Genomic DNA, 25,263 nt, shown 5'->3' with positions numbered 1-25,263 from the left:
AAAGTCTCTGATGTTTCTAACATCCAACAGTTGTCACTTGGGTCAGTGAAACTTTATTATATAAACTTTATAATGACAGAGAAGATTATAGAGTTATTTCACTTAGTAACTTTCAAACCACTTTTACAACTCAACATTAAATCCCATTATCATTAGATTATCGAAGTAGGTTTTGGAAGCTTTTAACCCTATAGGATAAAGAACAGCTTAGGTAAACATCTCTTGGAGACTTTCTAAGTATAATTAAAGTTTACTCAAAAAGGAAGGATGAACAAGGTGGTCTCTTGAGGTTGTTTCTGCACTTACTTGGCTATATTCTCATTTTACTGATATAAATTGTTAATTCAGGGGTGAGACACTTGGTTTAAGGACATCAGCAGGCAAATAGCAGAGCTGGGAACACTGCCTAAATCTGCCCCTACTCCTTTTTTCTTTTTTTTTTTTTTTTTTTCATGGATATCTACTTAACCTATGACTGAATCTGAATTTAAATTTAAAGAAATCAGAATAATTAATTCTGTGGAATGTAAATCAGTCATTTAAAATGGACATTAAATCTATCAGTCTCCTTTACTCCTTTACTCTTTACTGGCTAAAACTCAGTGTTCAGTTTGAGAACAAGGACAATAGCAATCATTGAGTTAAAAATACCACTAAATTAAGAAATAAGTTATGTCTAAGATTCACCGTATTCTTTTAATGTGATTTCATGATTCTTCAGCCTAACAAGTACTGGAATATCAGTAAACAAAATCTTTATTGTGGATGGAGGAAATTCCCAAAAGGGCTGTGTTAGAAGTAGATTGTTTTCTATTGACATCTGGGGTATCTTTCTACCCTCATTAGCCCTTCCAGTCAATTTTATGTTTGCATAATGAAAGTTTGTTCTAGCTTTGAATCTGACATTAGATTTTAATGAGTGGTTCTTACACCTATAGTCAAATTAGGGCAGTCACAAGAGATTTTTTTGGCATAACAAAACCGCACTAATGTGCCTCGAGTTTTTGTTTGCTAAGTATTGAGCATAACTGCAAATAGTATGAATAATACAATCTTTAAGCCCCATTGCAACATATCTCTGAATATTTGAAATTTATTGAACTATTACAAAAATTCTTGGAATAATTTAACTACATAAACATGAGCAGGGAATCTGAAAGGAAAATGGGGAAGTTTTTGAGGACTTGCTTTTAAAATATATGCTTTAAGACAAAGTCTGTGGGCCCTGGTGAGTTTTTCTTCTCCAGAGACACTGACATGAATGTACCAACACTAAGTACTTGCATCCATATACTAACGATAAATTTCTGCCTGTTTCCTGTCTGAAGATATGGAAACTGTACTAATGATAATTGAGACAGACTATGATATTTAAACATTAGAATTTGCTACAAAGACAAGGAAAAAATAAATCTAATGAGTCTATACAGTAATTTGAAAACTATAGGGCTGTTCTGTTTCTGCTTTTACTGGAATATATGTCTAAATAATTCTTCTAATTTCTCTCCTGCTATTCCTGGTCTTCTTCAAAGTGGCAAGAGACATGAGTTGCATGTTCCACATGATTTATGGTGTTTTACATTCTTGCAAGTTATAAAGATCTTCAATGCTCTTGTAGAATTTGAATGAACTAAACTGAATTAACTTGTAAATGGATCAGGATTTCTTGAAATCTAGATAGAAAATCTGCAGATGTTTAATTTAAAATTACAGAACATTCATTTCACATCCTGTGTCATAAAAATGGTCCCAGGATACATGGCTTTTCAGGGACATCTGTGAGTAATGCAAATGAGGATGCCAACTGACAGCCCTGAAAATTATCCTTAGAGCAGCAGGGAGGTGGCAGCAGGGACTTTCTGCAAAGCTGCTCACAGCGAGCCTGCTGCACAACTCTGTTGAGCATCTCGCCTCCAGATCTGGCCAATTTTCTCTTTTTTAAAGAGGACTGAAAATTTGGATGGCAACTTTGAATCTGAGAACTCTGTTCAGTCATCAGGAGACCACAGAAGTTTACAGGTTCCTGCTTGCCTGCAGTTGAAACAGGAAGACATTTCAGACACAGAAGCTGATATTCAGTTAATCACTTGTATACCCAGGTAATTAGACCTGCCTGTGGCTGGCATGTTGTAGTAATACAGTCTGGAGACACCTGACAAAATGCAGCTTTTAAAAAATTTATTTGGAGGATTTCTTCCTTTTTTAGTACTCAAGAAGTCAAAACAATGAAGAATTTTTTTTTGAGATTGCTACAAAACCTATATTAAGAAATCAATAAAAGCAGAGTTATCTTTAGCAGCTAGTCTTAACTATTAAGGAAATAAAGTAATAAGCATCCTTTACTGTTTTCTTATCACTTATACACTGTTACGTATCCAAACTTTGTGCCTGTTCCTTCTCCCCTTGGTGGGTAGAACTTCTGGGCCTCACAGATTACAAGACTTTTTGCATCCCTGCTTTTCTTCTCCACTTTCCAATGAAGTTTTCTGCCTCACAGAGCAGATGCAATTGTGTTAAGATTCTTTTTGTGATAGGTCAGTCCTGCTGTACAGGAAAACCATCTTTGATATTTTATTAGCCACACTGATATAAACCAATGCTGCTCAGCAAGAGTATAACACACCTGGATATACTCAGATCTCCTATTGAACTCTAACTGTTGAGATCTTCAAACATCCATCAAACAATTGCTTTTGGTCACCTGGTATATTTCTTCCTATAATTTTAGCATTTAATTCCCTAACTACATTTTAAAAGGAAGGAAACAGGAGGGAAAGGGTGGAGATTGGTATTCCAGAAACTAATTTGCACAGAATTACTATCATCATTATTTTCAGACACGGAAATGGAATAGACGATGTGGTACATCATCCCTATATTTTGTTTTTGTTTTGTTTCTAAAGTTCGTTATCTTTATTTAACTTCACGTTTCTTGCAGAGACATTGCAGAAATTGCTGGATTTTACTTTAGGATGGCTACTGTCTAACAAGTTAGAAAACAACTCAAAGTCTGATTTCATGCTGGTACTAAAAGGTTTCTGGGAATCACCTTAATCCATTTTTTTCCTGTTTACACAAAAATATTACCAAAGAAAACTTAAACTGAAAAATAAGTTGGATGAAATGTGGTGGAGCCTGTGGGAATAATGGAGAGCATGCAACTTCTTCAGAAATTATTGCATGAAATAAATATAAGAACACATTTTGTGCAGACTAAAAAAATCTGCACAGTTTTTATGCTAAGTAAGCTAACTAAAAAAATACCTGTTTCTGATGCTGTTGCTGGAGATATGGCCGGCTGAGATGTGCTGAACTGCTTTTATATATGAGTTGTCAGTGCATATAAATGCTTCTCCTTTGTCAACCGGCAACTTTGAAACTCCATCTTTTCCCACTTCTTTGTTTTATAAACCACCAACATTTTAACCCTCAACAAGTGCTATAAAAAATGATTTTTTTTTTCCTTCTCTGTGATGAGTGTAAGTGTGATGTGTGAATATGAGAAGACTGATTTTTATGTTGATATGACCTATTAGGCCGTTGGTATGGGTATGTTACTTACAGAATATGTTATTTTGGAGACATTATTAAAATCTGAACTCTTATAGTACCATAGGGATGACCTCTGTTTCGCATCATACAAGTTTTTATGAAGATGTAATACAGTCTGGGTAGCATTCCAGCTATACAGGTGTCTGCAAGATATCATCTTGATTTTTTTCCTAATCCGATTGAGCAATAAACATTAAGACAATGCTAGCTATTGCCTTCAGTAAAGCTTCCATTACAGAAAGTCCTGGTGAGAGCTCTTCCTTTCCAAAACTATTGCAGAGCATAGATCCTATAACCTTCTCCTGTATGACAGGAACACCCCGATGATGGAAGATTGATTCACCTTTTAGGATGAAAGATGGTCTGGCTATATCTATGGCAGTAAATTAAACAGAGCTGGAGAACATTGCTGGACACAGGAATGTGACTGCACAGACTGCAAATTCCTCAAGCAGCTCCTTTCAGGCTTTTTGCCCTTGCCAGCTCATGATCCCTTAAATAGCTCCTGAGCTCAGTTTGAAAGTAGGATTCTTCCAGGGACTTCACCCAGGAGCACTTTCCATGCAGACTCTCTGCAGCCTGATATTTTAGTAACACAGTAAAATCTGGGCTGTTCTGTGTCAGCTGGCTTCAGTGCTAGGCGTGTTCCCAGCCATGTCTGCCATACCTGAAGAGGCAGATATAAAAAGTGCCTGTGGGTTTCTTTGTGTGTAGAATGAGAATCAAATAGTCTTCAATACCCTTGACATGTGAGGCCATCTTTTTTTGTAAACTATTTGGATAAAATAGTAAATTTGTATAACACGTGGTCAATATTTGTCAGAAACCTAAACATATATATTGCATATAGATTTCTCAGTGATGCACAGCTAAAGAATATATTTGAAGATGAACTGGATTTAGTTTTCATCCTGTCAGTGTGTGATTATAGTGGGTTTTTTTTGTGTGAAGATTTTAGTTTCTTCACCTAAGTAGGATTACTGATCTGTGTCTGAAGTCTGCTTACACAGGATGTGTTCTTGAAGCAACGTTAGTGGGAGCAGGTATTGCCTTCATACCTTGCTTTTGTCCAGGGATGTTTTCAAGAGATTTTGAGATAGCCAATGTACAACCAAGGCACCATGATCAGAGGCTATGAACAAGAAAGCATGGGTTTTTTTTCTCTCTCTCCTGTCATTTGTCTTTCCAAAATGAATTTGTCAGATTGTTGGATGAAACACAAGAAGGAGCTGGAGATAATTGCAATGTTTTGGAAAGATGAATGAATGGTGTCTTCAGTAAATACCCTGGGGGTGTACTTTGGTGATGTCACTTACAAAAAAAACAGAAAACTCTCCAGAGGAACACCTTCAGGGAGCTGAACCTTACTTCCCTAGAGAACAATCTCGCCTCCCTGATAGTATCAAACAGTGGTTTTTACAGAGAACCAGGACACCAGACAGCTCCCTTGTGAGCTGATGTAAATCAGTATCTCCACAAACCAAAGGAAGTCCAGCTGGCTCTAAATTTGCATGAGGTTACTAAATTGCCAAACTGAATGGTTTACTAGCACAAGGCTCATATCTGTTATCAGTACTAAAGCCAGAGGCATTGAGGGAAGGTCTAATGGTCAATGTAGATTTCTGTGGATCCAGATGCCAAGTACTGCCTTTTAAACATAGGCTGATCTATCAACTGATTCAAAATGCTCCTGTGCACACTGACAGGTGATTCATTTGTAATTCATGACATGGGTTCCACCTGAAAATTAGAAGTTACACTGGAAAACAATACATCCCTTCACCTGTCTGTTTTTAGGAGCTGTTTTTCCTGCTTCAGCCACGATATGCTCTGAGGAGCGACTTCATTGCTCCCTATAGCTCCCTGAAGAGGGGAAGGGGCGAGGGTGGTTCTGAGCTCTTCTCCCTGGTATCCAGGGATAGAACACATGGGAATGGTTCAAAGCTGCACCAGGGGAAGTTCAGACTGGACATTACAAAGCATTTCTTTACCAAGAGGGTGCTCAAACACTGGAACAGGCTTCCTAGAGAGGTGGACAATGCCCCAAGCCTGTCAGTGTTTAAAAGACATTTGGACAATACCCTTGATAACATCCTTTGACTTTGGTCAGCCCTGAACTGTTCAAGCAGTTGGACTAGATAATCATTTTAGTGCCCTTCCAATCTATTCTATTCTATTCTATTCTTCTATTCTATTCTATTCTATTCTATTCTATTCTATTCTATTCTATTCTATTCTATTCTATTCTATTCTATTCTATTCTATTCTATTCTATTCTATTCTATTCTATTCTATTCTATTCTATTCTATTCTATTCTATTCTATTCTATTCTATTCTATTCTATTCTATTCTATTCTATTCTATTCTATTCTATTCTATTCTATTCTATTCTATTCTATTCTCATGAAGCCCTCACCAGTGCTCTTCTGTCTCACCATTGTTATAGTCCTGCTAGGATCACCCTGCCTATACCATTCTGTTCTCTTGCTGTCTGTCATCAATCCCTGCACCCATTAAGAAACTAATGACGCTGAACTGTTGCAAGCTTTAAATTGTTTGTGTTAAATAATGTCTGGCACATACACCAAATGAGATACACAGAGAAACTCAGAATAACTGGCTGTTATTTAAATGAAGCAAAGTCCTATGCGTAATAAATCTCTGAATGTGTACCTTGAGATCATGCAAATGCACACACTTATGGAAGCTGAGCTGAAGTTTATGCTATACATTATTTCTGTGATTTGAGTTTGCAATTTAAACATTTTAATACATTTTTAATATATAAGAAGGAAAAATGGAGTGTGGAGCAAATGAAAAGTACTGCTTTTTGCATAATGCGGCCTATGTTCTTGTTAAAGATGTAGTACACAATAATGTGTCAGACAAGCTGTGTTCTACTTGATTTTTTTGAACACGTGCACACTCTCACACAGGCACTCATATTTATTTAAGTGATGTGTTTATGAAACAGTGTTGTTCAGTCACCTTTTATTTTTTTTCTTTCTATGGGTAAGCTGGTACAGAAAAGGAAAGGAAAACAAAGTTTATCTCTACAGAAGAAAAGCAACATGAAGAACATTACTGAAGTAGATATGTAGATATATGTATATGATTATATAGTTAACATAATAGTTACCTAAATATCAGCATCACCTGACTACATCTCAGGTTACTTGTAGGCCCTTGAAACATCTTTAGAAGATACTTAAAGCTGTGAAATAACACACACTTTGGACCTGCTTTTCTTCACAGTTATAGTTTGATTGCACTACAACTTTCAGTAGAGATATGACGTCAGAAAGTCTTTAAATTCCGGTGAGGACAGAACATACATGGTTGCTGCAGGCTGTCTGCAACCTTGGAAAAATGTGGCATGTTTTTATACTTTTTAATGGCACGTATTGTGCACTGAGAGATCTAAGCTGGAGTTTAATACAGGTAGGAGAAAACACCTATTCCATTTAAGAGTTTAAATAGCTTATCCAAAACTTGGTTACAGGATTCAGTACAGGTCAGCTCTTGACATCTGTTTGTTTGTACTGTGTTAAATCATGACTGTTCTGTCACACTGTCAAACATAAGTGTAAGGTAACAAAGCCATGATTTTATGTTTTCCTACTTTTCTAAAGGTGTGTGAGGTGGGGTACCCTTTGACACAGTAACATAAGAAAAAATTAGAAGAGGCTTACTATGCTTGTGAAATTTTTTTTTTTTCCGTGCTTTGTCCTGTGAAAAATTAGAGTATTTATGTGCAAATGGTCCAATAATTTTTAGTGAGTAGAGTTTTTCTCTCATATGATTCTTTAAAGTCAAAGAGCTTTCATATTTCTTTCTTCTATTTCTCCAGTGGCAATTCTTAGCTTTTTTCCATGTTCCTCTGCTGCAGCTATTGCATTATTTCACGCCAACTTGAATTAATTTAGGACTAGAAGTTCTGGCACAAATAACGAGTGCTTTATATGTCTTTCTTATTCTTTCTTTTTCTTTACATTACATTATCCCATTTTTCACTGAAGTACTGCACATTAAATCTGTCCATATGACATCAAGCCTGAGTTATTTCCCAGTCTTAGCTACTGCTACATTTTTATTTTTATTTTTAAAATTCTTAGAAGGGGTGAGGCAGCTTTGTACCAACAAACACAGCAATATCATGTACTTCACAAGTGTAGCAAGGAATCTGATTTACTTCCTTCCCCACTGTTTACTGCCATCACTGAAATCAGAGTTAAAACATGGTGGACAAATACAGAAAAAACATGATGAAAGGACTGTGGCAAGTAAAGACAACTAAAGGACTGCCCTCTGAATGTTTATATGAACAAATATAGTTCTGCCTATCTGGATAATACTAAGATATGCGTTGGTATAACTATGAGATAATGGGATGTTGAAGGGGTTAATATTGTTTTCTAAAGATGCCTGTATGGCAGTTATATTAGCATTTGGCTTTGGAAGTGTTTTGTGGTGTGTTGGGTTTTTCCCCTCCTTCTTTTTAGGAATCAGAATCATAAAGTCATTTAATTTGGAAAAGACCTTTAAGATAATGGAGTCCAACCATTAATATAGCACTGCCAAGTCCACTACTAAACCATCTCCCTAAACAACATGTCTACATGTCTTTTAAATACCTCCAGGGATGGTGACACAACCACTGCCCTGGGCAGCCTGTTCCACTGCTTGACAACGCTTTTAGGGAAGAATTTTTTCATAATATCCAATCTAAACATCCCCTGGCACAACTTGAGGCCATTTCCTCTTTTCCTATTGCTTGTGTCTTGGGAGAAGAGACCAACTCCCACCTCACTACAACCTCCTTTCAGGTAGTTGGAGAGAGCGATAAGGTCTCCCCTCAGCCTCCTTTTATTCAGGCTAAACTCCAGTTCCCGCAGCTGCTCTTCATAAGACTTGTACGCTGGACCTTTCCCCACTTTTGTTGCCCTTTCTCCAGGAGAATGCTGTGGGAAATGGTGTCAAAGGCTTTCCTAAAGTCTAGCTACACAACATCCACAGCCTTTCCCTCATCCACTAAGTGGGTCACCTTGTCACAGAAGGAGATCTGGGTAGTCAAGCAGAACCTGCCTTTCAAAAACCCATGCTGAATGGGCCTGATCACCTGGTTGTCCTGCTCATGCCATGTGATGGCACTCAAGCTGATCTGCTCCATAACCTTCCCTGGCACTGAAATTAGGCTAACAGGCCTGTAGTTGCCCGGAACCTCCTTCTGGCCCTTCTTGTAGATGGGCATCACATTTGTTAACTTCCAGGCAACAGGAACCTCCCTAGCTAGCCAGAACTTCTGATAAATGGTGAACACTTCTGCCAGCTCCATTTGTGCCCTTGGATGGATCTCATCTGGCCCTATAGACCTCTGTGTGCCTAAGTGGTGTAGCAGGTCGCTAGCAATTTCCCCTTGGATTATGCGGCCTCCATTCTGCTCCTTGTCCCTGTGTTCCAGCTCAAGGGGGCTGGGTATCCAGGGAACAATTTGTCTTACTATTAAAGACAGAGGCAAAGAAGGCATAAAATACCTCAGCCTTTTCGTCATCTTTTGTTTCTATGTTCTCCCCTAAATCCAGTGAAGGATGGAGATTCTCCTTAGCCCTCATTTTGTTGCTGATGTATTTATAGAAACATTTTTAATTGTCTTTTATGGCGGTATCCAGATTAAGTTCTAGCAGGGATTTGGCCCTTCTAATTTTCTCACTGCATAACCTCACGACATCCTTGTAGTACTCCTGAGTTGCCTACCTCTTCTTACAAAGGTCATAAACTCTTCTGAGTTCTAGACAAACCTCTCTGTTTAGCCAGGCCTGTCTTCTTCCCCACCAGCTTGTTTTCTGGCACATGGTGACAGCCTGCTCCTCCGCCTTTAGGATTTCCTTCTTGAAGAATGTCCAGACTTCCTGGACTCCTTTGCCCTTCAGGACAGCCTCCCAAGTGACTCTGCCAACTAGTCTCCTAAACAGGCCAAAGTTTACCCTCCAGATGTCCAAGTTAGCAGTTCTGTTGACCTTACTCCTTATTTCTCTGAGAACTGAAAACCATAATTTCTTGATCATTATGCCTAAGGTAGATTCCAACCATAACCTTGCCCACAAGTCCTTCTTTGCTCCCAAACAACAGGTCCAGCGGGACCCCTTCCCTAGTTGTTTTCCTCACCAGCTGTGTCAGGAAGTTATCTTCCACACATTCCAGGAACCTCCTAAACTTCTTCCTCTCTGCTGTACTCCACTTCCAGTAGACATCTGGTAAGTTTATATCCCCCAGGAGAACAAGGGCTAGCAAATCGGTTATTCTTCATTACACTTACATAGTCAAAACAACTGAGTTGCAACAGTAATTGCATAGATTTGATGATTAAAATATATCATTATATGTTTGACTTCATGTAACACAGGATTGAAATCTTTATGATCCGTAGAATTGGTGTTTCCTAGCAATAGAAGTAGAAAATGATCAGCACTGAAAGTTCATGACTGAATTAGCATATTTGATATATGTTTAGAAGTTAAGTTTGAATGCAAGTATTTAGTGCAATTTTGCTTTTCTTGCTTTCCTTACATGACATAATGTATAGCAAGTTCAAGCAAACAGCTTCTTGCAATTATACTTTAGCTCCGATCTCATAACACACGCTTCAGCTGCATTCTCTGCCAAGGGAAGCTGAAATTGATGTAATTCAGCATCCAGGCAATTTCTCCTCCTGTTCCTCTAGTGGACACACACTAATAGATGTCTTCTACTGATGGCCTGGAGACCTGTGGAGACAGTCCATGGCCACCAGATGCAAGGCTTAATCAGATAAACAGATGGACCTGCAGCCTCCTTACTCTTCTCCACCCTCTTCATTCTCCCCTTCTGTGTTGTAATTCATGCACAAAGTGAATACATATCCTCAAATGACTTCTTAAAGCCTATATTTTTCAAATATTGCTTCTTTTACCTTATAAACTCACACATGACTGGTACAATAATTATATTTAAAACATCTGGATTTGCATTAGATTTTCTCTGGTTTAGGAAAAGCCAGATATTTTCATTTAAAGTGTGTCAAACACCCAATGATATGTGGAAAAGTGTTTGAGCATCTGGCAGATAAAAATCAGAAAAAAATCTGATGCAATGGAATTTTAAAAATATATTTTGGCTGTTCATTACCCAACTACCTTGAAACTTTGTAAGGCTGTACATTATAATTACACAGGGTGTAGTAAACAGTGTTTTACCAAGCCATTTGTTAATTCTAATGACATTTCTTTTTAAGACCCCATGAAAGCTAAGCAAAATATTTTATAGTCTGTAATCATTAGTGTTATATGGAGAATCTGAATGGTCTTTCTTCACTATGGTTTCTTCCTCTTTTAAAGTAGATAAATTAAACACATATTTCAACAAAATTATGATCTTCTTAAATGTAAAAGGGTTTCAAAAATACAGCCCAAACATTAAAGTTAATGCTTCCAAAATTATTTATATTTCTGCCATTAAAAGCCTACACAAGGCAACACAGAGTTAAAATAAATTCCTTTATGACTAGTCACTAAATCCTTGATATACACATCATTAAAATAAAGTATGGGAGGAAATATGTGACTCCATCAGAAATTGAGGTCAATTAGTGACTCGTTATGAAAAAGCAGTGAAATTGATTTGTAGCTGTATCTCTTCAGGCTGCTGCCATTCTGTAGAGTTAATAATAAAATCTGAATTCTGACAAGGAGAGTCATTAAAACACTTCATAGGCAAGAGTTATTCATTACTTTAAAACTTATTATCTTGAATTTATTCCCTTCTGCTAAAATGATTTGTCATGTCCAAGAGATTAATGATTCTGAATACGAAAGAGATGGCTGACACCAGTTGTAGTGTGCTGTGTTTCCAGGTGATTTACATGCAATCTGGGTCCTTTGTACAGTTTTTAAAAATCACTGCTCCTGAATCTCACATCTTTATTTATTAATTTTCCTTCAAGAGTGTGGTACCACAGGGCCTACTTTACAGTTTGAAAATCTCTTGCTTATACTTTATGAGGAACTTGGAATGTACCGTATTTCAATCAGTTTTATTTCACCTGTATTTACATTTTAAGATCTACAATCTGTTCAATTTATTATTAGCTTAAATGTATCAGGAAAGCTGTCTTTTTATCTGTTTATCTGTCTGCTTAGGAAAACATTTCCTAGGTAGGAGCAGTACGTATTTAGTGGGTTTTTAATCCCAGAATTATAAAAGTGTAGTCTCTGCTCAGTGTGCATTTATGATTCCTCCTCAATCATCTATCTAGAATGAAACTTGTAAGAAAGCAAAAGCAAACAGTCCCATTTAGGCAGAAATTATCCAAAGGTCTGCAAATTTTGTGAAAATTGTGGATAACATCCTTATAGAGAATTCGAAAATTTCTGGTCAAAAGTGCTCAAAGAGTTTTCTATTTAGCACTATTGCAGTGTATGGTGCCATCCTGGTTGGGGCTGGACTAGAGTTCCCGTTGGTTCGGCAGCAGGAGGAGCTGCAGCACCCTGAGACCCCAGGGGCTCCCCAGGTCCCAGTGCCCTCACCTGTGTGCGGGGGCGGGGGGAGCACAGCTGGAGGGCTGGGCCCCGATTGGCCGATATTCCATGTCATGTGACACTGTGCTCACTATATAAAGGCAGGAGTGGGCCAGGAGGGGCTCTCACTTCTGGGGAGTGTTGCTGTGGTGCCTTTGTGTTTGGGATCGCCAGCTGGGAGCAGGTGGGTGGTGAGCAGCTGTATTGTACTTCACCCGTTGATACTCCTGTCAGCGTATTGTTCTGTTACTGTTATTGAACTGTTTTTATCTCAACCCGCGAGTCTCCCTTTACCCCTCCGATTCCCTCCCCATTCCCAAGTTATGGGAGGGTGGGTGAGTGACTGCATGGCATTTAGCTGCTGAGTAGGCTCAAACGATGACAGGTGCTGCAATGCTTGTTTTTCCTGGTAAAGTAACATCTCACACTGGAAGTTTGGCTCCTTGTTTCCATTAGGTGCCTCATCCACCTACGGTGTTTACAGTTTCTTAATATTCTAAACTAATGAACTGTAGCTCATTCAGGAAAGGTGAGTGTTTTTGGCACTCAAATTCTGCATTTACATTTTGCTGTGAACTTAAGCTGGTTACAATGACAGCACACTTCTAATGTGACCGTATATGGATCAGGGCAGGGGACAACATGAAAAGTTTCTCTTGAAGTTCTCCCAAATGCACCATGTGCATGGTAAGGTTGAATTCACTGTTCCAGCCAGTTACACCACATGGTGTCAGCCTTTTGAGGAGTGCTTTGGGGTAGCTTTCAAGACCTGCTTGGCTGCACTAATGGGCAGTGAACCTGGAAGAACATAAGCTACAGTTTCCAAGTGGCCAGCACTACAGCTGCAAGGTTAGAAAGAAAGGGGGCAATCATTGCTCTTTAGACATAAACATCAGCTCTGCCAACATCTTCAAAAACCTCATGCTGGAGGTCATCAGTAGAAGTATAAATGATATCAATAAGCAGAATCAAAGACCAGAAGAAACCATCACCTGAGGGCCAGAGTCAGCAGACTCAATAGACTTGAGTGACACAGGTCTCATGAGCAAGGAAATAGCAGCTACTTCTAGAAGCAAGGCTTGGTAATGTAGCAAGGTAGGAGATTTTAGCCCTTGATAAAAGGCTCAGGTTTATCATAGATAAAACACCTGTAAAACCTGTCCTACAGCAGTGGACTGTGTTTCTTCATCATTGTCTATGTACAGTAGTGCTGTCTCTCTGTGTGCATGGTAGGCTTGCATTTCTACAGCCTACCTTCTGATGGCTGAGGCATCCACATGTGATGCTTAGAATCTTTTATCTGGTCTGCTTATCTCCATGACAGGGATGTGGGCAGACCTCTTTATGGGCTGCTTCCTTCGAACCAGGAAATCATGCTTGACCACTTCCATTAGCTAGCTGTACATATTCTGTATCCCTCTGTGAAAGCTGTCACAGAGGATAAACAAGGTTTTGAGAGAAATGGTCCCCTTGTGCTATCATGTTGAATACGGCTTCTTTGTACATCTTTCATGAAGAGTGATTGCATTTACCAATCTACTATTTTTTTTACTGTTTGTTTCATCTCAACACAATTTTAGTAATTTCTTACATGCTATTTTACTAACTTTTTACATGTAATTAAGCATGTATATCCCGAGTCACATCTAAAAAAGGCAAAGCTGATTACCTATAATGAACACAGAAAAATTATGAAAGCCCATTCCAATTAGAGCTGAATTTTAATACAACAAATCCTGGCTACAACCCACTGTTTTTTTAAAATAGTCCTGGCCATGAAGAATCAGCTTTTTTTTTTTCTTTCTTTTTCATAGATGATCAGTTCTGTCTGAATACAAACTTACACTAGGTGATCCAAGTACAGTAATATATTTTTCTTCTGTTTTTCACAATGTGATGAATTTAGGAAGTATGTATGTGAGTTTTCTCTTTTGTGAATGTGACTTCTGTATAATTTCTGAATCTCGGTCTTAATGTGAAGGAATCTCTGTGAAGATAAAGTAAATCTGTTCGTGTCACATAAGATTGCTGTTTCATTATTTTTCTGCAGCAACTTTTCATCTTACCCTGATCACCCAGACAATATTACGCTTCATGAGTGTGAAAATACACTATACAATGTTGTATATATGAGAGGCAAGTGTCATAGCCCACCAGACTTCCAGTTTCAGTGAGAGAGAATAGTTTTTTGTACACCTCTGCATGGGCAGTCTTAACATAGGAGATTTATTTTCAAATTTTCAAGTACAGAGTGCCTTCTTTCTTTGAAGAAGAGATACCTTATTCTTAAAATACGTGTCCCTGTACTAGCCTGAACCTTACTTATTCAGAAATGAGACAGTACTCAAAAGCAGTAACTTTCTCATGCTACCATAAATCTGCACACCACAGATTTACTCAGAACAGCTTGGAAACAATGTGACCCGGAGGTATTGTCTCTCAAAGAAAGTTAAAGCAGAATAAAAAGAGTATACTGAAAGTACACTAGCTGTTGCATATAAAAAGCTTCTGTGGATATTGCTATCTGTCATCAAGGAAGTCTTTGACTGAATTTTCGTTAATGATATAAACCAATAATTTTAAATTGCATATAGGTGTAAAAATGCAATAATTTTGTATAGTGGTTGCACTGTAACCATGCCCCAAATCCTTTTTTGTGCTGTCTTACCTCTGTCCTTTTTCTTGTACTAATAATTATCATGCAAGAGTTACTGTTAAGTTTGCAATAAACTGAAATTGTTGACTAGAACTGGGCTAGAAGTCTGCTAACCTTCACTTGTTATGATTGTCTATGGAGAATAGAAGTTCACTAAGGAAAAATTAATTCTTTTTAAAATGTTTATATGAGATTTATATACCTGGGGTTTGAAAATAGAACATTTTTTCAGGTCAGATCTGTGCAGGCAAGAACAAAGTAGTTATTTATCATATATTGGCCTGTAACTATTACGTGAATGAAGTTAAAGTGGAAGAAGTCTAAGAAAAGACAATTTTTTACTTCTTGTTTTAGTTTTGTAGTAAATATGGCACTTAACAAATGAGAGTTTCTCTATTCATTTGTACCATTTTATTAATAGCTATCAAATCCAACAGCTTATCTTGTGGTATTGTTTCAGTTGAAAAATTTTCCTTTAATTAGCTGGAGATTTTACGATCATCTTCCTTAATGTTTTAGTTAATCAATTTCCAAATGTCTGAGAAAGTAGCAAGAAGAAAAAAAAAGTAACAGAATTAATTTTGTTTAGCTTCAGTATCCTCTAGAAGTATCAAATGGAGAAAGTGTCCTTCAGTAGCCCATTCACCTTCAGAAAAGGGCTATCATATCTATATTCTGATATGGTGCTGATTCTAATCAGTGGATTCTATTATAGGCCTTTAAGCAAAAAAGAAAGTGCTGATGAAGGCCATAAAAATAAATGAGGCTTATTGCTTCTTGACATCTTTAGCACTTTCTGAGGTTTCCTGAGTGAGCAGGGGTAGCAGACAATAGCTGAGAGATTGTGTGTAAGATAATGAGAAAAATAAATGCATCCTCGGAAGCAGCCAGCAGGAACTACGGCTAACATTCATTACTCAGGGTCTAGGCTGCTCCCAGTATGATGTTATTAATTTGTGGAATGAGCTAAGAGGTGTGAAAGAAAGCTGATGTTTGCTCCTAACCTTCCTGACCAGCATTTTGAATATTAACAGAGAGGTCAAATGCATTAGCTGCTTGAAATTGTCTCTCTCTCTTCCTCTTTCCTTTGGTGAGAAGTGAAGCAAAACATACTAAGTTAGAAGAAAGGGATGTGGGAAGCACCTGCTGCCCTTGCTTTGGTCAAAGGAACAGAATAATTAGGACTGAGTGGAAAATAGGTGATGGAGATGAGGGTGTGTTGTAGGGATAATATAGAGAGGGAATGTTCTTCAAATTCAAAAGGCAATCTCAGTTCCCTTTCCAGGAATGTTCTGAGTGTGAGAGTTTAATAGCAGGATATGTGAGAAGGTAGATATAGTATTTGAATGTTCAAATAGCAAATTCCAATTTTTGTATTCACATCCTCTCAGGTGTAGTCTGTACCATAGCACTTCCGTGTGTGAGTTTTTTGGTATTCTTGGGATATAGATTAGCGTCACGACTTAGTGGGAATAGCATTTCATGTACTTTCACTGTATTGAAGGCCAGATTCCCTGCAGGGTGTATATGTGCTATATATATGCATGACAGTTTCTGCCTACTGGGGAGTTTATGTAGTTAACTAGTTATTTGTATGAGTTAAATAATCAGAAATAGATTCAGACTATGAATACTTACATAGTGAATGAGCACAATCTTAATCACAAATTGGAGTATTTTGGAGGAAAATATGTGATATGCAATTAAAACAACACTGGCTATGCATGTAGATCATTTGATGTAACAATAGCATGAACTATGTTGTTGAATTTAGTAGGCAATTTACTGAACAGGAATTCTACACCAAAGACATTTAAAATCCTTCCTATAACAGATCTCACAGAAACACACGCACATTTAGTCCAAAGTATTGTAAGTATCTTTATTGGCTTCAGTGGCACTCTTAAACAGGTTTAATAAATTCACAATCTGATCATGGAAATGTCACAATCGGAATAAAAGGAAAATTAATTAGATATTTTACTTTCTGTTTTGTATGCACTTAGCTATATAGTTACATAATTTGAATACATGAAATAGAGGCATAGATGTAGCAAGACAAAGTACTTCCTTTCCTTTTATATTGGCACCTCTTGATCTTGAAGATTCAGCAGACAACGATAACAATGTACAATAAACTGGGGTGAAATGTTAGCATGTCAACCTTTAAGAAGTAATGGTCTTGAGAATGTAAAATAAACCCAGTCCTTTTGCTCACTCATCCAACAGTGATTCTGTTCAACTGACACAAATCTGAAACAGAGAAAGTGCAGCAGGAAGGCATTTTGTCTTTGTCCAAATATTTTGTGACTGTGTTTCGGCAGGTTTATTTTGCTGAGCTGTGGAAGAAGTGTAGATATATTCTGAAGCTGGGATACAGAATGATTAGTGTCCTGGTTGGGGCTGGACTAGAGTTCCTGTTGGTCTGGCAGCGGGAGGAGCTGCAGCACCCTGAGACCCCAGGGGCTCCCCAGGTCCCAGTGCCCTCACCTGTGCGCGGGGGCGGGGGGAGCACAGCTGGAGGGCTGGGCCCCGATTGGCCAATATTCCATGTCATGTGACACTGTGCTCACTATATAAAGGCAGGAGTGGGCCAGGAGGGGTTCTCAGTTCTTGGGAGTGTTGCTGTGGGGCCTTTGTGTTTGGGATCGCCAGCTGGGAGCAGGTGGGTGGTGAGCAGCTGTATTGTACATTACCCGCTGATACTGGTGTCAGAGTATTGTTCTGTTACTGTTATTAAACTGTTTTTATCTCAACCTGTGAGTCTCCCTTTGCCCCTCCAATTCCCTCCCCCTTCCCAAGTTGTGGGAGGGTGGGTGAGCGACTGCATGGCATTTAGCTGCTGAGTAGGCTCAAATGATGACAATTAGGAACCAGTGAAAGCTAAAACCAAGCAGAACATGTGAGAAAGAAACCCAGTCTTCTCTTGAAGTTTTCTTTAACTTTTTTTCTTTAAAATGCACTCAGATAGCAACACCTGCTAATTTGCAAATAAAGTTGTCAGGAGGCACAAATGCTCTTCTGTTTTATTTTGCATAAGAAGGCTTAACCATGTCTTCAGAATCTTTCCAAATTCTTTCTTGGCTTTTCTTTCACACTTTCACATAATTTAGGCTGGAAGCCACTACTGAATCGGTAGTTTTACTTCTGATACATCAAATATCTGCATATCAAGTCCACAGACTTTTTTTTAATTATAGGTTCTCCACAATATAATAAGCTAAAACAATACAAAATCAGCAAGCCACCAATTAAAACATTTTGAAGGAAAAATTATTGAGATTACATAGAAAAAAAAAGAGAGGCAATGCAATATGAGTTTATTAGAGGTAGATTATATCACACTAGATGGGTTTTACTGAAAATTAATTAACAAGAAAAAGAAATATACTGCTAAATACAGAATAGAATTTGAAATGGAAGTACATTTAAAATTATTATTTAAGATCAAGGAGATAGTGCCTCATGCAGAAACTATAAAAATGAGAAGTTGACAGCAAGCTCAACTGAAGGATAAGCATTAGACTAGAAGGAAGATGCTACTGAAATTTCTCAAAAATCAATTTTAGGAATAGTCGTGTTTAATGTTTTTATTTATGATATTGGTGTAGAAGCAAAAATTGGGAAGCGTCATTTGGAGGACAGAAAAATATTGCTTCATCATAGTGAAAGAACTAAATGACCTTGAGAGCAGAAGTAATAGGAACAGGGTGAAATTCATAAAGCGAAAAGGGATAATATAAAATAAACTTGGAAGCCTAGTTTCAAATCTGTCTTCTATCATCTATGAATAGAGTTACAAAGAGCTGGAAGAGAAGGGCTTTGGTCATAGGAGTTAATGAAAGGTTATTAAGTTTAAATATGCAACTGCAAAGAAGTCAAACATGCTCCTAGGACATACAAATAATTTTTAACACAGGTTGCAAAAGACTAATTGTCCAAGACTAAAGAGATTTCATCTCAAGTAGAGAGTACAATTCTGGTGAGATGTGTTCAAGAAAGACGTATTAAACTATACAAAGATTTTGTTTTTCATCATTACAATGTTCAAACATATGAACAGTGACTGAGAGAGCCTGTGGGATCTTCATCCTTGAGATATTCAAAGCCTGACTAGACAAAGGTCTGAGCAACCTGATCTCATTGACCCTGATCAGAAGTTAGATTAAATGACATCCAAATATCCTCTCCAACCTTAACTTTTCTATTATTCTGTGATTCTAACTATGGCTTGTTCAGAAAAGGAACAGAAAAGGATTTTTTTGACAGTCTAGGGACACTAAATATTACACAAAACAACAGCTTTGCAGATAAAATCTGATAAGTTTATGAAAAGTATTGTATGGTTTCTGGCTTAAGAAGCAAGGGACTTGCCTGGGCATATTCCCAACAATTCCTGCTCTGACATTTTCATGATGGTTGAGGAATTTGTAATGTCAAACACCAGGTCTTAGCAAGAGAAGTGACTTGAAACAAAAATGTTTAGGATTTTAGACATTTTGATCAGGATGATCCTTCCTGATCCAAAATCAGGCTGTTATTCTGAGCTAAGATATCTGCACAAGACATAGTCATCAACAAAAGAAGCTGCTGGAGTTTTTTTTGTTAAAATAAACAGAACTAAACCAAACCCCATTCCATTCCATCAGCTACAATCAATACTGGATGCTTCAATTCCACTCAACCACTCCTCACCACAAAGCCCTGAAAATGTACAGTAAATCTAATCAATTTCAGTGTGATTTGGTAAAAGTCTGGACTTTGCATGTGACACTGGGGGCAGGCAGTATGGAGGTAATTAATGTTTTGGTAAAGACAGTGTGATAATCAAGAGGTGAGAGAGTCAGCTTCAATCTTAGCAAACCCATATAGAATTTAACAGATTTCTGAAAGACCTGTCATGAATGAACCAAGTTAAAGCACGTGTTGCCCAAACATAAATCATTTCAATAGAAGGTTGATGACTGAAAATAAAATCAGCATCTACCCATAGTTACCATTTTCCCACATTGATAAGAAATTGTGCTTAATCTCAAGAGTGAAGATTTTTAGCTTAAGCTTCTTGACATTATGCACTGTATGTCGTAGGTAGGACTTCTATCAATACATTTCTTCCACAGTTTCCCAGCTTTTTTTCTTTTTTCAGTCCCTGTTCACTTATGAAAATTACACAACATTTCACTGAATTGGGAGTATATCATTTAGCTCCCTGACAGAGTCATCTTCCCTTCTTTCAATTGTTTTACAAAGATGTACAATCCCTGCATATGTCATCAGTAAAGATTACCTTTTCTGTTGATGAACTGTTGACACAAAATGTTCCACATGGTTGGACTAAATCCAAACTATTTAGAAAACCTGTTAAAACTGCCTTAGTATACTTTATAGAAAGTCTGTTCTGTCAAATTTGCACTTGACAAGTGAAAGTGGGAATCAATATAATAGTTGGATAAACAATGTTGCTTTATTATGTGGTGAGTAATTTCCTAAAATATATTACAGTTTGGGTTCTTTTTAATTTTTAAATACAAATGTCATGTGATATTTTCTGAAAGCTGTAGAGAAACTCAAGTACAGAATATTAAATGGTTTATTTAGTCAACCAGGTCTCTAACAGACTGGTACAACAAAACCTCTACTCCATGAAAGATGCTTTTCATAATGCTCACAAGCATTAAGAAGTTTTTTAAACCTTTAGCTCTTTATTGGTGGAATCATTAATTAAGCACAACTTTATTCATTGTATCGATACCAGTTAAACAATTCCATAGTTCTCTGATTTACTTATCTTCAGACAACGTAATTCTATTGATTATTATCAGTCCTAGTAGGTATTTCCAGTTTACCAATTTACCAATTAAAATTAAGTGATATACTGTTACAAAGGAACAATCTGATTTCAGAAATCTCCTTCAGCTAGTTCTCTTAGAACTCTTGTTTGTAAGTCAGCTGATTGTGTTCAGATCTTTATGATTTTCTCTGAATTAAGAAACTTTCCTTTTTATCTTCCAAGTAGATAACTTTTCCTTTCCTATTTTGTTACAGTTAATAAGCAAAAATATCTGTTGAACATTTCTGTCTTTATATTATTTATGACAGATTTTTCAACAGCATCTTCTCTTGTACCTCATTTTCCTTTTAAACAAAGATGCCATCTTTTGACAGACACTGGTAGAAAAAAAATACATTAATTTAAAAAAAAAAAAAGAGTGAATAAATTAAAATAAGAACAGGACAAAAATGATGGTAATAATTACTTGTTTTTCTTTGAAGTACCTAAAATATGTAGTCATCAAAGAGTTGGCAGTATAGTGTATTTGGTGTCATATAAGAACAAAGTAATATATTATAATAATTTTAGCTACTTTGCAAATTCTTTATATTAAATTTTCCATTAATAGTTTCATAGAATTACAGTCCAGAAAGAGCCATTAGATTATCTTGCCTCTTTTGATGCTGTAAAGTATACATTTCACAAAGAACATTACCCTGAGAACAGTATCATTTATATCACTGCTCTTCTTTTTCCCTTTTATTTTTTTTTAGATAAATAAGACAGTAGACAGTAGTCTCCATGTCTGAATGTACCATGCTAAGTAAAGAGTAAAGATGTTAGCTCAAACATTGAAACACTGATCAGCCCTAATACTTAATTGTTAGCTCTCTCTGGCACAGAGAAGCCTACCAGCCTGTCCAGGACAATGCTAAGACACTATTAACAGAATAAAATGAACCAACAACCATTTCCCAAAGCAAACCTGAAAAAAACCCCATAAAACAAACCTGCACTAAATTTGTCTCCTTTCATCCTATCAAGTCTTCCTTTGTACTTTCAGACATCCCAAGGTCATTCTGACACACCTCATAAGATCATAGGACAATTAGGTTGGAATTATCTTCAGGTCACCTAGTCCAGCCTCCTCTTCAGAGCACACAATGCATGGCCTCAGATACATATTATGCAAATCCCACCCATTTGGGCTCCAGCAGCACTTAGATTGTTTAAAACACTTTGAACAATCCTACACAAAGAACTCAGAGGAGATCCAAGGCCAAACATTACGTATCAAATGTTATGGCCAAATGTATGAATGTGACTAGTCTATGCAACAGGTCTCATGGCTAAAAGAGTCCCTGTCCTAAACACTTTAAGTGTAAAAGTATCCTATACTTTTATGCATGTACTGATAGGATAAGACAGTTGTTTTAAGATTTTGTTCATGAGTGATTTTGGAAAAAAAAAAAATAGTTTTCGAAGTGAGAAGGTTAAACTTCCCATAACAGGTGGGATCACTGTGTATAACTTTTGCATGCAGTTTTTCTTGGTCACCCTTATATGTGTTTCTGTCTCCATCATAATCAGATTTCCTGTCTCTTACTAGGTATAATGTACCTCTCACTTGTAATATCTATCACAGAATTTTGCACACTGAGGTTCAATTAATCCAGGAGAGATGCCTAGAGAGGCCATGTCAATATATAGGCAGGCCAGATAGGAGCGAACTATATTTCTGTTTTTCTAACACACAGCTGTAATTTATTTTGAAAGCCAATTCTTTTAAAAGTTCAGCTGAGTCTAGATCCTGTCCTCAGAGAACAATCTCAGCAACCAATCTGTGCAATGGAGAATGATTCATGAATTCATACCCAAGGGCTGTAGAAGGAAACCAGATATGGCTATGTCCATAACTTCAGTCTCATGAGGTAATAGATAGTGGATCAAGCAGATGTGGATGCAGAAAATCACATATACAGCTCACACTTCCCATCACCTGCAATGATCTGGACCATACAATATAGGAAACTACCAGTTTTCATGAGCAGGCTGTAATGCAAATTGATATTTATATATCTGCATGTCTACAGCAAGCTTCTTATTCTGCTTTTAATAAGTAAATAAATAAATATATATGGGGGGGGGGGGGGGGGACGGACGACTAGCCAGTCCCACCTACAGTGATATAAAGTGGAATATATATAAGGCTAGGAAATTTCTAGATTGATTATTATTTGGCTCTTTCTTTACCAAAACATCTCTAAGTACATGTCATACAAATGCAGTAAAACTCTGAATAGAGAATATGTTTGTGCATACTGCCTATATATATTGTATCATATTTATATATATCACTGTGTTTCTGTATATATTAGTGCATGCACATAGTAACTGTTTTAAATGTATGTTTCAGGTAGTTGAAATTAGAAGAAATATAGCGTTGGTGTCACAATATTAATACGTATTTCCCTAGAAGCTTTTCCTGTTAACTTTTTATATGGTGCAGTTTAAGCATATGTCTAGACATCAGATTGAAACACACAGTTCTGAACTCTGAATTAATTGTTTTACCAGGGATCAGCACAAAGCCATGCAAATACTAACCAGAGTGTTGTTAGACAGCTAGCCCTGGGACCTGACAAGGAACAACCAAGTTAGCACAGTGCTGTCTGATCCAATGAACTTTGGCTTTTGAGTCATACTTTGTACCCAATGGGTATTATCCCACTGCATGGCTGTTCTGCTACTGATTCTGGATCTGGGCTACACTTTGCAGTGTGCCCTTTAAAACTCCTAAATCACAACTATTGTGCTGTATTTACCAAGGACTACTTTATGCATTTAGTCACAGTCTAGAGAAAAGGGTGAGGTTAAGCTGCTTTATTCCAGGAGTCACATCAGATGATACTGCAATTTACAGAGACAGATCATCTTGACATCAGCATTCTGGTTGACAGAAACTGTAGAAGAATTATCATGTGAAAGTACAACCCTCTCTTCAAACCAGCCACACATACCGGCCAACCCAGGGGAGATGGTGCCATAGACTTTTTTCTTTACCACTTCCCTGAAAAGAGGAGTTCAGAGTTTGCTTTTTGCTGTGGTTAGAGCCATAACCAAAGAAGAGCTACCATGCAGAAGGGTTGGGGAAGTCATTGTTAAGCCAGAGTGACTGACACATTTTGTGTTTCTGACATGCATGATATGGAAGGTGTTTTGTGCAATTTTATTCTAAGACGCTACGGAAGGAAGTTTAATTTATTAAACAGGGAGGTGGTGTTTTATGTATCAGTAAGCAACAAGACTGTGACTGTTTTCAGAAGTTCTTAATAGTCTCAAAATATACTCTTTTTTTCTATTTATAGAAAAAAACCTGCTTGGTTGGCCATTATCTAATTGTCCTTTTGTGTACTTCTGCATTGATTTATCCCAGTTATAATCTCAAGATGGAGGGTTCCAGGACATTTTCTAAATGGGTCTATTGTTCTTTTAATTCACTGCCTGTCTCTTATCAGCATCTGATAGAAGGCTGGGAAAAAAAAGAGGCCATTGTTTTCCCTCATTGCTAATTATTTAACAACTATGGCAGTTAATTTGTACGTCTTCTGTGAACAATATTCTATGTATGTCTGTTGTATTAATAATGTCCATTTCCCTTCCAGGAAAACTTTGACATGTTTTATATGATTCTATAAAACACACAATACTGAACAGTAAATAGGCTCCACAGGAAAAGATTTGTTAATGAGTCCCTGCCCAATTATATTTTTTCCCAATCAGGGAAAAATACCAATTGATATTGAATACAGAAAAATAATTTGGATCAATCTTTCAAGGCTTAAAGGCCTTATTCACTGTAGGTTTTGCACATGGTCACTTATGCTTTGTAATACTTTGCATTAAGGTTATACTATGTAGTCATTATGGATCTAATACAACTCATTAAAATGTTGCTCGTGAATGAAATAACTAAAAAAATGAGTTAATATATAATACACCAGATTTGTATTAAATTAGATAATTCCGTTCAATATAAAATTAACTAAATGTAATTAATAAAAATAAAGCTCCCAATTTTCTTCTGGTGTTTCAAAAAAGGCCATATTCTCATTCACTTTTTTTAACCAGGTATGAACTGTCCACTTAAGCAATCTAGTCTTGTTACAACAATAACCCTCTATTCTACTCTCCCATTTGCAGGTCTAGAAGCTTGTTAATGCCATCTAAAACGTCTATAACTTAGGAAAATCCTCCCACCTTGACTCTGCTAATATTTTTTATTGTGTTCATCCTTGAAACCCTAAGAAAACAAAAGACAAGAATGCTCTTTAGTCTAGTACTCTATATAAATATTGGAGTTAATTATATTTTTCAAAGTGTGGTAAGATAATTGGTGAGTAAAAGAATTAAGAGAAATCCCATGTATTTGAAAACAGAGAATGAAAGTTGTTCACTAGATCCCCTGTGCCTTTGTTCTTGATTTCACAGGAAGGCTGACTGAGAGAGATTGTTGCAGTTCACCTGAGCTTTTATATAGGTTTCTGTGAAAGACACACTATCGACCAAGCAAAATGTAACTTCCCACATGACTGAACACAGTCTGATGTGTTTGTATATGAAACATATTGAAGTCATGCTCTTACGACAAAACTGCATTTAGATGTTACACAGGCACTCATGGAGTAAATGTTGCTAAAAAATCCCTAATGTAGTAGAATCTTTGCAC

Source organism: Tyto alba, unplaced genomic scaffold, assembly GCF_018691265.1.
Source record: "Tyto alba isolate M040663 unplaced genomic scaffold, T.alba_DEE_v4.0 Super-Scaffold_2, whole genome shotgun sequence".
Lineage (NCBI taxonomy): Eukaryota > Metazoa > Chordata > Aves > Strigiformes > Tytonidae > Tyto > Tyto alba.
The sequence above is the reverse complement of the archived record's forward strand: the minus strand, read 5'-3'. Positions refer to the sequence as shown.